Below are 15,558 nucleotides of genomic sequence, written 5' to 3' on the forward strand. Positions count from 1 at the left end.
CCTCCAGGCCCAGCCTCAGGACCACCCACTGTCCCTTGGCTGTGCCCACTCCACCTCCTTCGGTCGGCACCATCTCGGGGCAAGCAGCAAGGTGGTGGTGGGACCTGCCTGTCCCTGGCCGTGTGCCCTTGGGCCGCTGCTCAGCCTCCCCATACCTCGATTTCATCACCTGTAGAAGGGAGCGCCCACACTCACTACCCACCGCCACCACCTCTGACACCAGCCAACATGGGCGCTGCTGCATGCCAGGGCCTGGCCCAGGCGCTTTGCATGCACTCACATGTTTGCTCACACAGTGGCCCCGAGTAGAAACTATTTTCCTTTACGTTTCACGGATGAGCAAACAGATGTGCAGACAGGTTAAGTGGCCACACAGGGACCAGACCCAGAGCCCTGCACGTATTTAATTTTCCTACTTAGAAATAATTTCGGCCGGGCGCGGTGGCTCAAGCCTGTAATCCCAGCACTTTGGGAGGCCGAGACGGGCAGATCACGAGGTCAGGAGATCGAGACCATCCTGGCTAACACGGTGAAACCCCGTCTCTACTAAAAAATACAAAAAACTAGCCGGGCGTGGTGGCGGGCGCCTGTAGTCCCAGCTACTCTGGAGGCTGAGACAGGAGAATGGCATGAACCCGGGAGGCAGAGCTTGCAGTGAGCTGAGATCCAGCCACTGCACTCCAGCCCGGGCGGCAGAGCGAGACTCCGCCTCAAAAAAAAAAAAAAAGAAATAATTTAAAGCCTGCACAACGCTGAGGGAAGTGAGAGGCCAGAGCTCCTGCTGGCCGGCACCCAGCAGGGACGCCCCTGCACAGCCAGCTCCCAGCCTCCCGTGGAGGCCCAGCACTCTCTCTCTCTGGCCACCTTGGATCTAGAACAATTCTGCACCTTGTGGCGACATGCCCCAGCACATCTGGGCCCCCAGGCCTCGCATCCCAGGGCCCCCAGTGAGGCCCTTTACATTGAGTCATCCTAGGCAGGAGTGCCCCCAGCCCGGGAAAACCTGTCCCAGGACTGACGGGTGTGGCTCGCTACAGCCATGAGCCTGGCTCCCCGCCGACCTCGCGCTCAGCCAGAGCCCGCTCCGTGCACCTCCTGCAGCAACAGGCCTCCGGGGTCCCGCACCCCTTTCCCTGTGTGGCTGACAGGGTGCACACAAGGCAGACAGTGCCGGTACGAATTAAGGGATGTCACCCAGGCCCCTGAGGTCCAATGCCCTGCGCCCATGAGGTCCATCAAGCCGCCGTACAGTAGCAGGAGCCCGCACTGGAGGAGGCCCCGGCTGGGCGGGGACGCAGCCCCCGAGCAGTCTGAGCCTACTGGGCAGGTGCTGGGGGCAGGGTGGTGGGCTAGTGACCTGCTTAGCTGCGCAGTAGCCCTCACAGACCCTGGCCAAGCTGCCCAGCTCTTCCCTACACTGTGGCCTTGGGCAAGGGACTGGCCTCCCCCAGCCTCAGTTTCAGCGTCTGTAACTGTAACATTCCGGAATCCTGGCAGGGCCCCTTGGTGCAATGAGGTTTAGGTGGTGGCATGGCCAGTGCAGCGGATCCTGGGGCCGGCACCTTCCAGGCCACCAGGTGTCACTGTTGTCACCAGCTGGACTCTCACGACCCCTCCTTTCTCACCCCTGGAGCTGGCACCGCGGTCTCAGTCGGGCAGCCCTGCCCGCTGCATCCCACACGTGCTGCTCTGCTGGGGCCGTCAAGGGTTCCGTCCACCTCTACAGGGAGCCAAGGGTCCCACTCCTAGTGGTTCTCAAAGTGGGGTCCTGGAAATGCAGCATCACCATCCCCAGAGGCTGTCAGGAATGAGTTTCCAGGCCCGCTCCAGGAACCACGTGTCACCGGCCCCCTGGGGAGTCTGATCATTGGCAACGGCCCCATGAGCCCCGCACTCACTTCTAGGGAGAGCGGTTCAGGGCAGGACCCGGCAGCGACAGGAAAGGCCGCCACAGGGCTGCTGAGTACAGTGGTGTAGGCTGCTCACTGCCCAAGGACACCCAGCTGGTGGGAGGGGAGGCGGGGCTAAGATCTACACCCACACAGCAGAGCCGAGGAGTAGGGCACCTCTCCACACCTCACACCCACACAAACGCCACCTCCGGTCTTCACCCCCACGCCACAGAGGGGCTCAGCAGGCTGCCCTGAGTGTGCTCCTCCCACACCTGGCGGCCCGAGAGGTGGCCAGGCAGGTCGTGGGGGCGTCTCTTCCCCTTTCTCGGGTGGCCAGTTTTAGCTCTGAAAGTCCCAAGTCTCGAAAAACCCTGTAGAACTGGGGACCTGTGTCCTGGACACAGGGCACGGCTGGTCACCCCACTCTGTCCCCAGGCAGGACCCCAAACAGCCAAGGTGGCTGCCCTCAGTCCAGCCGCTTCTCAGTGCTGCCCACCAGCCACGCCAGGGGCCAGGGAGGCCACACGTCCACTCCCAGCAGGAGCTGGAGAGACAAGATCACAGTCCCTGAATGACATGTCCATGTCTGGGGCCAGAGGGTGCCCCCTTTGCCCTGGAGGCTGGGCAGGAGCTACTGCACCTGTGCCCACCCCAGCCTTGAAGTCTGCCCACCTATCTGTCCACTCGTCCAACCAACGCCTGTGGAGCCCCGACGAGTCAGGTACCGCTCTGGGCAGTTAGCAGAGCAGACCCAAGCCCCTGCCCTCCCAGAGTGACAAAGGAGCAACCGTTCCTGGTGCACACAGAAGGTAGCTCCATCTGCCAGGTGGCAGGTGCTGGGGGACAGGCAGTGCAGGCCGGGTAGGGCCCTGGACGCAGTTCACTGATGGCGCCAATAGCCCAGCAGGCCCGGCACACACGCTGCAGCCCCAAGTTGCCCTCCTCACGGTGCGCCCTGCTGCCCCACTGAGCCTGTGCTTCCTGGGGTAGGGGAGGAAGGCTGAGTCTGTCCAGTTATGTCAGCAGGTGGGGCGTGCGGCAGGAGCAGGGTGTGAGGAACAGCTCCCTGCGGGCCACAGCATGGAGCGCCTGTCGGTTTCTGCAACTTTAGTACCCAAACCACAGCTGATGGAAGCCACTACCAGTTTAACAGCCGGCTTCAAATTTCCTGAACCCTCAGCAACCTGCTCCCGCAAGCTGCACTCCACTGGGCAGCCACAGACCAGCTGCTGGTGGGGCCAGGACCGTGTCCCAAGAGCACTGGGGCCCTGAGGGTTCTGGTAGTAACCACAGGAACATGGTGGCTCCAGGCATAGAGAGCTCCTGCCCCAGGGTCTCCTCCCCTCACCAACCCCCTCCCTCCACACCGTCCCCCAGCTCCAGGCTGCACGTCCAAAAATCACTGCCTCTGGGTTGGCCACAGACACGTGGTTCCACTGGGAGGCTCAGGCTCAGTCAGGGGCTCGGGTGCGGCCTGGCCTGTCCGGAACTAGTGCCCTTGAGCTGTCCTGTTGCTGGGAAGGGGGCAGAGAGACAGGAGCCAGCAGAGGTCCCATCATGAAGCAGCCAGGAAACCCTCTGGGGCGCACAGAGACCCACGCAGACCCACAGGTACTGGCAGGCACACATACCGCCCCAGACTGAGGGGATGCACCGGCCGCATACACGCACCCACACCCCTCTCCACCACGGCAGTCACGCTGGCCCTGTACACACCGTGCCCCACGCACATGGCTCACTGATTCATCGCCCCACCTACTCCCCAGACCGGGCCCAAGGCTCTGAGCACACACTGTCCTGCGCAGGCCCCGCCCAAAGTGGAGCACCCAAGAGGCCCCACGCCAGCCCCCGTGTCCCTGTGTACAGACTGAGCAGAAGGTGTCCTCCCTGGGAACGTGCAATGGTCAAGGCAAATGCGCGCACCACATACGGCACGGCAGGAATGGCAGCCTTGGAGTGGTGCAGTGCACAACTCCGACAGCTACACTCTGCAGCCCTGGTGAGCCTCACACCAATTGGATCACACTCAGGGGACTCTCACACCCCACCCCACGGTGTCACATTCAGACAAGGGCTATCCTACAGGCGCATGATCTCAGACTGGCCGGCCACGATGCCTCTAGCCTCTGCACCCACAGGCCTGGAAGGGAGGGTGGGAGTCAGGGGCTGCCAGGGCTGCTGTTCTAATGTAGACCCTGGAGAACCCTGAGAAGGGGCCTGTGGCTTCCTCAGACCTGCCAGGCCAAGGGCAGGCCCCCTGGGAGATGGGGCAGGGGTCAGGCCCCCACACCCCCTAGCTGGGCTGGGCCACAGTTCCAGCAGGAGACGGGAACGTGATGCCCCTGCAGAAATGGAGCACAGATATTCAGAGGCGGAGCTGCCACCATCCCGTGTCCTGGTGGAAATGTGTGTGGACCCAGCCCCGCAGCCTGTGCTCCCTCCTCCTCGCAGTCCCTGCTTCCTCCTAAGGAGCTGAGCCCCTTAGAACAAGGCTCCTGGCCTGGTGCAAACAATGCTCCCTCGGGGAGCTTTCAGGACTCCTGGGCCTCCCCCAGGGACTGGACGTCATGGGTCTGGACTTGAGACTTTCCAAGTTCCCCACCCGCCAAGGTTGAGAAGCCTCAGGGGACCACAGTGGGTGTCCCGCTCCCTGGCTCAGGGCAGGGCAGGGCAGAGCAAAGAGGGTGTGGCTGCTATCGTCCACAACGCTCCATTTCCCCACCTCCCACAGTCCCTACCAGCTCCCAGCTGGTCCTGGTTTTCCGTGTTTTATGAGCCCCCAAAGCCGTCCCTGAATCCTGAGAGCAGGTGCCTGGCACAACTGTGGGTGGGTGGTACCTCTCTCCGCTGCCTTAGCTCCCAACAGGACAGCCCCGGATCCCTCACAGCATCTCTAGGCCTTGTTGAGCTATGAATGACGACTATGGGCCCCTCATATTTGGCAAGGGAAGAGCCCGACTCTGGGGCCCCTCCGTCCTGAATCTGCCCGGGCCACAGGTGACTTGCAGGCAGACGCTATGCCCTGTCCTGCCCTCGGCCCTACCATAGGCCCCTGCCGCTGCCTCCCTGGGGCTGGGCTCACGTCCCTGGTCAGGAGGAGCTGATGCTGCACCCACAGCACGTGACACCAGCGACTGCATCCTGCTCTGTTTTGTGGACTGGTGTCCCCACCCTCGGGTGCTCGGAGGGCAGGGGCTTTGTGGCGGTCACTGGTGTTGCTCCAGAACTTGTACTCCCAAGGTGAGCCTAATGGGGAAAGAAGTGACCCAGTTCTGGGGTCAACCTGAGTAAGGGTTGCCTCAGGAAAATCGCCATCTGCAAAGAAAGAGATGGGAGAGCCCTGGGGAGCATCCCAGACAGCAGAAGCAGCCAGGGAAAGGGAGCTCTCCCACAGCTGCTGGGAGGGTGTGCTGGAGAGGTGTAAGGAGGGCTGTGTACCTGCTGGTGGGGGTACTGGAAAGGGCGGCCCAACTTCCTCATCACTCATCCATGCTACCTGCACAGCCTCTGGGCTCTCTTCCACACATACTCAACCTACAACCCTCAGACTGGAGGAGTAGCCACTTTTTTTTTTTTTTTTTTTAAGACAGAGTCTTGCTCTATCACCAGGCTAGAGTGCAGCGGTGAGATCTCGGCTCACTGCAACCTCTGCCTCCTGGGTTCAAGCGATTCTCTGCCTCAGCCTCTCTAGTAGCTGGGATTACAGGCACTCGCCACCACACCCGGCTAAGTTTTGTATTTTTAGTAGAGATGGGGTTTCACCATCTTGGCCAGACTGGTCTTGAACTCCTGACTTCGTGATCCACTTGCCTCGACCTCCCAAAGTGCTGGGATTACAGGTGTAAGCCACCGTGCCCAGCCAGGGGTAGCCACTTCTTAGCACCCACAGCTCGAAGCTCAGGCTGGAGTCACACTGAGCTGAGGGCAACACCTACTGGTGAGGTCTGGCACTGCAGCCCAGCTGTATGAGACTGCATAGCCTATGGGAAGAACGACTCTCAGAGTTGGGAGTGGGGAGTCAGAAGCTCCAGAATGAGGGAAACTCTGTTGTCTGTCTCCAGGACCCTGGTATTAGCAAAGCATGCCTTCCTCTCCTCCAGGCTAACACCACACAGTGTTGTTGTGGCCCTGCTTCTTCCAGAAACTGTTCCTGACACTCTGTTCACTCCACATGCCAACCAGGCTGGGTAAAGAGCTCCTCCAGGCTCCCACAGTCCCCTAAGTATTTGTTTCTGTGTCTCTCTTCAGTAGACTATGAGCACCCAGTGGGCAGGGGCTGTCTTTTATTCTTGCCTACCTAGCACAGGCAGGCACAGTAAAGAGGGACTCAGGCAATGTTTAGGAGAGACCAAGCGTTCCCTGAGTCAACACAGTGTCAGGAGAGCAGGGTACTGCCCCCCAAGTATGGGACACTCCAGTATGCTGCTCCACCTTCTTCTATTGTGATTCAGATGGGTGGATGGATGGATGGATGCACGGGTGGATGGATGGACAAACGGGTAGATGAATGGGTGCATGGGTGGACAGATGGACAGACAGGTAGATGGATGGACAGATGGGTGGGTGGATGGATGCATGGGTGGATGGATGGATGCATGGGTGGTTGGATGGACAGGTAGATGGGTGGATGCATGGGTGGATGGATGGACAGACGGGTGGATGGGTGGATGGATGCATGGGTAGATGGATGGCTGCATGGGTGGATGCATGGGTAGACGGATGGACAGATGAATGATGGATGCATGGGTGGATGGATGGACAGACGGGTGGATGGACAGATGGGTGGATGGATGGATGCACGGGTGGATGGACAGATGGGTAGATGGATGGAGAGATGGGTAGATGGATGGATGGATGCATGGGTGGATGCATGGGTAGACGGATGGACAGATGAATGATGGATGCATGGGTGGACGGATGGACAGACAGGTGGATGGATGGACAGATGGGTAGATGGATGGATGCACGAGTGGATGGATGGATGGCTGCATGCATACATGGGTGGACGGATGGACGGATGGATGATGGACGTATGGGTGGACGGATGGACAGACAGGTAGATGAATGGGTGCATGGGTGGACAGATAGACAGGTGGATGGATGGAGAGACAGGTGGGTGGATGGATGCATGGGTGGATGGATAGATGCATGGGTGGTTAGATGGACAGGTAGATGGGTGGACGCATGGGTGGATGGATGGACAGACAGGTGGATGGATGGACAGATGGGTAGATGGATGGATGCATGGGTGGATGGACAGATGGGTGGATGGATGGATGGATGGATGCATGGGTGGATGCATGGAGAGGCGGGTAGATGGGTGGATGGATGGACAGATGGGTAGATGGATGGATGCACGAGTGGATGGATGGATGGCTGCATGTATGCATACATGGGTGGATGGATGGATGGATGGATGCATGCATGGTGGACGGATAGACAGATGGATGGATGAGGAACGTATGGGTAGATGGATGGAGAGACAGGTAGATGAATGGATGAGATACACTACAGATGGTACGAGCAATGTTGGCTGAGTTAAGGCCTAGGAGACGCATTGCCAGCAGGCTCTTGGGGACACTAGTGTGTCTGGGTGAGCGCATGTGAGTGTCTGCAAGTCCCTGCCCATGCAGTCCTGTGTGCTGGAGGAGGGGCGGGAGCAGCAGCTATGCTCCGTGTCAGAGTGGACTCCAGCAGGTGTGTGTCGCCAGGTCTGGAGTTGGCCCCTCTGGACTCCCCGGCTGCACCGCTTCTGCCGGGGCCACCTGGGCTGCATCATCTGGTCTTGCTCAACTGCGCCCCATCTGTCTGACAGATGAATGACCTAATTTGAACCACTGCCACCCTCCTGAACAGCTGCAGCAGCCCGCCGACTGGAGCCCACACCTCCACAACCGTGCTGCCTCCGTCATGAGTTTGTAAAAACACACGAGCTCACGTTGTTCCCTGGCTTAAAACCCTCAGTGGTTTCCCTCTGTATGAAACCAGGCCCCTCCTTAGCCCTGTCTGCCCACCCCATGCCCACTCGGCTCCTCAGGCACACGCCACCAGAGGCCTGGGCAGCTGTGCTATCTACCCAGAGCTCTCTTCCCTGACCGCCTGGTTGAACGGTGCATTCTCTCCTTCCCAGGCACGGCTGTGCTCACACTCAGACCCAGAGCACTCTTCCCTGACCGCCTGGTCAAACGGTCCTGCTCTCCTTCCCAGGCACGGCTGTGCTCACACTCAGAACGGTCTCCACTTGCTCTGCCATCATCCCAGTTATCATTCAACTTCCCGAGGGCCGCAGAGTCACTTGTCTTGTCTGTCGCTGCAGCCCCAGGCCCAGAACAGGGGCTGAATAACCAAAAGTACAAAGCAGATGCCGCACAGAAGCGCCTTCCCGAACAGAAGCGCCTTCCGGAACAGAGTGAGGCTGGGCAAGTAGAGGTGGCCACACCCCCCCCCCGACTGGCTCTCCCCAGGCTGTGGGGAGCAGTGCCTGCCAGGTCCAGGTGCTCAGCCTTCCTCTTCCACTCCCACCTAACAGCACCCTGGCTGGCGAGGCCCCCAGCCTCCCAGGCAGCCCCTTCCCCTGGACCGACTCTTGGTTTGCAGGAGGGCCCTGTCGGGTGGGAGGAGGCTCTAGGACCCTGTGACCCAGCCTGCTGCTCCCTCCAGGTGGCAGGTCCAGGCCCAGAGTCTAAGGCACCGATTAACCGAGGGCCTCTCTCCACAGGCCCCGCATGGGAGGACCCTTGCCCGGCAACCAGGACAAAGATGAGCCTCTGGCATCTGGGCCTCAAATCAGCCAGGCCGGGCCCAGGAGGCAGGAGAAATTACTCTGAATTCATAATAATAAAAGCAAGAATCAATATCATCATCGCAGCTATGTAGACAGCACACACCTTGCATGTTAGCTCATTTTATCATCTCAACAACCCGAAAACAAATGGACTATTTAGTAACATCCCCATTTTACAGAGAAGAAAACTGAGGCCCAGAAAGCTGCCCTCCAGGGAATGGCCAAGGGTACAGATTCCACAACAAAGCCAAGCCGCTGGGCTTGAATCCCAGTCCAGCTGCTCACAGCATGGACGTTGGGCAAGTTATTTAGAGGCGGCTTTTTTTTCCTTTGGCATCCTCATCCGGCAAATGGGAATAGTTACAGGGTTGCAGTTAAACAAGCTGATGCATGTTAACCGGTGGAAACGTGCCTGGGACAATCAGAAAAGACTTCATGCGTCAGGCTGGTGATAGGGTGCTGAGCGGGCTGGGGCAGGTGGCACTGAAGACAGTAAATGTGGACATCCAGAAACTCCATCTAACAGATGTAAGAGTCTTCAGATTATCTAAGCCGGGCATGGTAGTTCACGCCTGTTCCCAGCACTTTGGGAGGCTGAGGCGAGTGGATCCCCTGAGGTCAGGAGTTCAAGACCAGCCTGGCCAACATGGTGAAATCCCATCTCTACTAAAAATATAAAAATGAGCTGGGTGTGGTGGCACTTGCCTGTGATCCCAGCTACTCAGGAGGCTGAAGCAGGATAACTGTTTGAACTCGGGAGGCAGAGCTTGCACAAGATGGTGCCACTGCACTCCAGCCTGTGTGATAGAGCGAGACTCCGTCTCAAAAAAAAAAAAAAAAAAAAAACACAAAAAAAACACTATTCGGATCATCTATTTCATCTTTCATCAGTTTTGTTTTCCAAGTGATTTGCCCACTTCACCTAAGCTGTTGAATTTGTTGGAATAAAACTGCCCCATGTCACCTCTTCCGTGTCTATAGTGCCTATAATGGTATTTCCTCTTTTGTTCCTAATACTCGTAATTTGTGTTTTCTTTTTCTGATTCATCTAGCTAGGGATTTCTCAATTTTGTTAATGTTTTCAAAGAACAACTTTTGGCTTTATTTTTCCTCTATTGTGTTTCCCACCTTATTAATTTTTCTTTCTTTTTTTTTTTTTTGAGATGGATTCTCGCTCCGTTGCCCGGGCTGGAGTGCAGTGGCGCCATCTCAGCTCACTGCAAGCTCCGCCTCCAGGGTTCACACCATTCTCCTGCCTCAGTGTCCCAAGCAGCTGGGACTACAGACACCCGCCACCACGCCCGGCTAATTTTTTGTATTTTTAGTAGAGATGGGGTTTCACCATGTTGGCCAGGCTGGTCTTGAACTCCTGACCTCAAGTGATCCACCCTCCTTGGGGTTCCAAAGTGCTGGGATTACAGGCGTGAGCCACCGCACCCAGCCTGCCTCATTAATTTCTGCATTTCTGTTCTAGTCTATACTACAGCTTTCCTTTATAGGTTTACTTCCTTTTTTTTTTTTTGTTTTTGTTTTTTAAGGCAAAACCTTAAGATTCTAGACTTTCTTTTCTTTTTTTTGTTTTTTTGTTTTGAGACGGAGTCTCGCTCTGTCACCCAGGCTAGAGTGCAGTGGCCGGATCTCAGCTCACTGCAGGCTCCGTCCCCCCGGTTTACGCCATTCTCCTGCCTCAGCCTCCCGAGTAGCTGAGACTACAGGCGCCTGCCACCTCGCCCAGCTAGTTTTTGTATTTTTTAGTAGAGATGGGGTTTCACCGTGTTAGCCAGGATGGTCTCGATCTCCTGACCTTGTGATCCATTTGTCTCGGCCTCCCAAAGTGCTGGGATTACAGGCTTGAGCTCTTCTTTTCTATTATAAGCACAAGCTAGTTTTCCTTTAAGCATTGCTTTAGCTGCATCCCATAAATTTGGACGTAGTATTCCTTATTTTCCAGTGAAATTCAGCTCAGAGGGAGACTTAGGAGGTGGAAGCTAAGAACCTGCCTGGCTGGGTGTGCTGGGTGGGAGGACAGGGGAGGGAGGACAGGAGAATGCCTGTCAACTTCTAGCCCAGTCATCTGGGTGGTTCCAGGTTCACCCACTGAAATGGGGAAAGACAGAAGCTGGTGCGTCTGGTTCGTCCATGCCAAGTGAGGGGAGCATCCTGGGTCCCGGCGGGACACTCTGGGCTGATGCATGAGGGTGCTCAAACCATACAGCCGATGAGGTAGAGGATGAGGAGACGACAGCAGGCGCCTGGGAACAGCACAGGCACGAGATAAGCACTCACACAGGGCACATCGTTCTGGGGCCCCCACACCTCCCTGCTGTCAGCCCTGTGGTCACTGCGCACAGAAGCCACCAGTCTAAACTCAAAAGTGTTGCAAATGTAAGACACCTACTGGCTTTCCTAGACTCAGTACAATTAAAAAAAAAGAGTAAAAAAGATCTGATAATTTTTATATGGATCACATTGTTGAAACACTACTTTTAAAGTACATGGAGTGAAATGCAATTTTATTAAAATGAATTTTACTTTATTTCTTAATTCTATATGTGGCTCACACAATACTCCTATTAAACAGTGCTGCCCTAGGAGAGTCCAGGGCCCTGCCCACGCCTGCTGGATGAGAAGCTGCACTCTGCCAGGTCCCAGGGTACCCCTAGGGAGGCCTCCAAAGCGTGTACCAGCCCTAGGAGAGGCTGCTTGCCAAATCCCCGCACCGCAGCCGGGCCTATGGCTCAGCATGGAAACCCTTCTCCCTCAGAGTCTTCCCACAGCTTTGTGAACTGCTAGGGATGTCCCCTATCACTGCAGCTTCTGGCTAGAGGAGGATGGCCGGTGGCCTCAGCCTGGTCGATGCCAGTCCAGTTCAGTCTGGTACGGGCCACCTGCGAGGACGCCAGGGCGGCCAGGGAGATCCCGGGTCAGGTCGCAGCCCTGTTCAGATCCCTCCAAGGCCCCAGGACTCCCCTGGACTTCTGGGCGGCCCTGGGTCTCCCTTGGGCACCTGTGGGTGGTCCTGCCTTCCGGCCTCTGCACATCCAGGTCCCCCCCCACCCCGCCACCCCCTCTGCGTCTTTGGCCTCACCACAGTCGCCCAGCACGCTATCCCAGCCTGTCTCCCCACACACGGAGGAGCTGAGCCCTGACGCTAGAAGAGGCGGAGCTCATCGTCCTCAGTGCCTAGACAAGGGTCCTGAACCAGCAAACGGGGAAGGCCCAGCAGGTGGCGTTTCCAACACGCAGGGCAGGGCCTGGGGGTGGGACTGTGGCTCTTCACCTGCAGTGAGGGGTTCAGTCAGAGAGACAGGGCCCTCAGAAGAGGGTTGGCAGGCAGAGGCCCACACACCAGGCGTGAATGCTGGGCCAGCTGCCGGGAGGTCACCCACGCTCACACCCCTCCCTCCCTGGGGGCTGCTCAGCGATGGCTCATGGACTTGGCCTGACCTGAGGGCCTTAGAGCTCCAGGCCCCTCGTGGGGTTGGCCCCAATGCCACAGCCTCAGTGTCACCCACCTTCCAGGAATCGACCCCGATCTCCCCTTCTCCGCCCCCAACAAAACCACCACTGCCCTCATCTGCCATGGGCTCTGCAGGAACATGCCTCGGCCTCTCCCAGAAGGCTCATGCCCTCCCCACAACCCCTTCTGCAGATGGGAGGGGACCAGCCTGCCTGTGCCAACAACAGCAAGGTGGGCAGAGGCCCCCGCAGAGGTGACCAGAAGGCTGATGGTCACCAAAGCACTGCACCCAGGCCCCAGTCTCCGGAGGGGTTCCTGAGGCAGCAACAGGGTCTCTGTAGTCAGGCAGCGGACAGCCTCCCCCATATCCCCACTGTCACCCCCCGGAAGATACCTCCATCCTCAACCTTCAGGCTGCGCTGCCCCCACCCTCTCTACAGCAGCCAGGACCCAAGCCCACCTTCCCACTGAGTACTGGCCCCTTCCAGAAACAAGGGAACAGGCCACATCCCCCCCAGGCCTCAGGCCCCGATCTGCTGCCTGTGATGGGAGCCAAGTCCCACTTGCTGGAGGCCTGGCAGGCCCGCAGCTGTGTCTTCCGGTCAGCAAAGTCAATCATAAAAATTAGAATTAACCACCAACATTTCAACATTGCCAAATCAAGAGAAACCTGGATTTCCAGCTCTTCAGAAACATCCAAGATCTGGCCACACAGAATCTGCATTTCCCGGGCAACGCCTGGCAGCAGTGTCCCCACCAGGGTGCGGGCCTCAGGACACAACACAATGTCCAGCCCCACAGGGCTCTGGTGTCTCTGCCCTCCCCATGTGGCACCCTGACCCCAGGCCAGGGCAGACAGCGGGTTCAAGCTGGAGGCTGCAGGGTCATGGCCAGGCCTTGTGAGCCCCTCTGGGTCCTGAATGTTTCCTCCACAGGTGTCCTCTGCACCCCCAGCTGCTGGTCACGGGGACCTAGGCTGCAGTTTCCAGCCCTCCTCAGCCCTCCCTGGCAGCCTGGCCTTCCCCATTAAGGGGCAGCCAAGTGCCACTGCTCAGCTCCAGCATGAATGGCCCCTCCCCACTCCCTCAAGCCGTTGGGGCCTGCCCCAGACATGACTCTACTCACTTGGCCCCCTCTGTACTCACAGGAGCCTGGGGGTGGGGCCGGGGGCCTGAGCGTGGAAGGAGGGCAGGAGGCTGTTTAAATCACCACTGTCCCCCATGCATAACAACAGAGACATCTGAAGGCAACTCCAGCCCCTCTGCGAGACAATGGCTTCTGTGGGTGACTGAGATGGCACCGCCCTCCAAGCCCGCACCCCAAGTGTGCCAGGTCTAGCCCGGAGCTCAGCCAGGGTGCCGCAGCCAGGACTCAGCCCCTCCATGCCCCGGCCTTCTGTGAGAACACAAGCATCTGACAGGCCGCGCAGAGGACGCTGGGCTGAACCACGCGCCCTCACCAGTGCCCAGGGCACCTACCCCGGGGATGGGTGCCCCCCAGGCATGAGCCGAGAGGGGGATCTCGACCCCTGCCACACTGGCCCACACAGTAGCCTTGCGGTGGGGGGATCGGGAGGCCAGCACCCTGCATGCCGAGCACAGTACAGACGCCCACTCCAGGCCTCAGATGGGTGGGCAGGAAGGCCAGAACAGATGCTCCTGGTCTCCCCTCTGTTTGGTCAGAGTGCAATGAACCCCGAGCCAAGTCCAGCACAAAAGCCGTTTGTGGGAATAAATCACGTAAGACACAAGCTCGTCTGTTTAAATTACAAACGCTGATGCTGTTATAAAAAATAGTGGCACGGCACTTTTTATTTTCTTTAATCAGAAAAATAAATCCTGCGCTTCTGGGAGGGAGGCCCCAGGTGAGCACCGGAGGAAGGGGCCTGCGTAGATGGGGAGCGAGGGGGCCCACAGGCCAAAGCAGATGCTGCACCAGAGGCTGGTCAGGACCCGGGAGGGCCTGTGGGGGTGGGGTCCTCATGAGCAAGTTCAGGGAACTGGGGGTCAGCAGCTGCCTGGCCTGGGAGCCAGGGACACCTTCCTGACACCCGAGGCCGCCCAGCTGGGCGAGACCAGGCCTGCGGGACCAGGGTCACTTGGCGCAGGGGTCCAGGTGGTCAACGCTGCTCTCTGGAGGGCCACTGGCTACGGCCTGCCCAGCTCCCCTGAGGTCTGGAGACAGTCAGAGCCCCCCCAAACACCCTCTCCCTTTTGGGGCAGTGGCGTGCCTCGGACTCCAGAAGACTCGAGTGGGGCTGCCTCGAGACCAAGTCCTGAGGGGGTGGCAACCCCTGACCACAGGTGGGGGCTGTGTGAGGGGCAGGGATGGGCCCAGGGGTAGCCTTGTAGTGTGAGGTGTGCCCGACTGCATGTAGGCTAACAGTCAGCCGGGACACTGCGGGGGACTGTGGGGAAGCCGGGAGAAGGTGCTGTCCACCCTGTGGGCTCCCCCTCGCCTGGAGACCCTGCGGGCAACTCATCAGTGCATGCCCGCGGGGGTGGTAGAGGCAGAGTCCTGAGAGGTGGGGGTGGGAGCCTCCGGGTCCCCTGCAGCTCCTGACCCACCAGATAGGCCCGTGTGCCCCCTGTAGCTTGGGGGCCCTGGAGGTGGACACCAGCACCTCCTGACTACCAGGGGGAGGGCCTGAACTGAAACCCACACCTTCACCACTCGCCACTGGGCCATTCTGCAGGAACTGCAGCACCCCACAGATCCTTCCTGCCCAGTACGCCACTCACACCCTCTCTCGCACGCACGCGCACACAGCACGCACACACCAGGCTCACGCGCTCTGCACAGGTGGCACGCCTGGGGCAAGCGTGCACGCAGACTCAAAGATGCAAGGACAGTATTGTCAATTCAGAGGCACAGAAAGACGCTGAGGGGCCCCCAGCAAGCTCCCCGCCCTCGGGGGCTGTGTTCCCCTCCCAGGGCACGCACACCACAGGCAGCAACGCGGGTGGGGGCACTGTGACACCAGTGGGGGGGAGGGAGCATGGCGGGGCAGCAGGCAGATGCCAGTTCATCTCTCCTGGTGTGGTGGGCCTCAGCCTGATCACGGCCCTGCAGGGGCTCCCGCCTCCAGCCGAGCCTCAATTTCCAACGACAAACAGCCCAGCCCTGTCTAGAGAAGGCCTCAGGCTAGTCCAGCAAAGCATCTCCGGCCTGAAGGGCAAGGCAGCCTTGGCCCTCAGGGCCCTGCCAGGGTGCAGCTCACACTGGAGTGGGCTGGAAAACCCATATGGGGAGGTGCCTACAGGCATCAGGCTCCAGGGCTCACAGATGGGGCCTGACGGGGCACCCCGGGGGCACAGGATCGGGTCCACCGTGACCTCAGGGGCCGGCAGGGATGGCCCAGGGCCAGAAGCGAGAGCCGTGGCTGACGGGCTGGCACTAGATCCAACAGGGACCGCCGCGGC

The 15,558-nt window shown here is 58.9% G+C and overlaps 1 protein-coding gene across 1 annotated transcript in view; it reads right to left on the reverse strand.

The window, feature by feature from the left end:
• Positions 1-15,558, reverse strand: part of FBRSL1 (fibrosin-like 1) — a gene marked incomplete at both ends in the record, with an annotated part of 97,681 nt that overhangs the window by 55,828 nt on the left and 26,295 nt on the right. The gene's annotated exons all lie outside the window — the stretch shown is intronic.

This window comes from Colobus angolensis, unplaced genomic scaffold (assembly GCF_000951035.1).
Source record: "Colobus angolensis palliatus isolate OR3802 unplaced genomic scaffold, Cang.pa_1.0 Scaffold115, whole genome shotgun sequence".
In the NCBI taxonomy this organism is placed as follows: Eukaryota; Metazoa; Chordata; class Mammalia; order Primates; family Cercopithecidae; genus Colobus; species Colobus angolensis.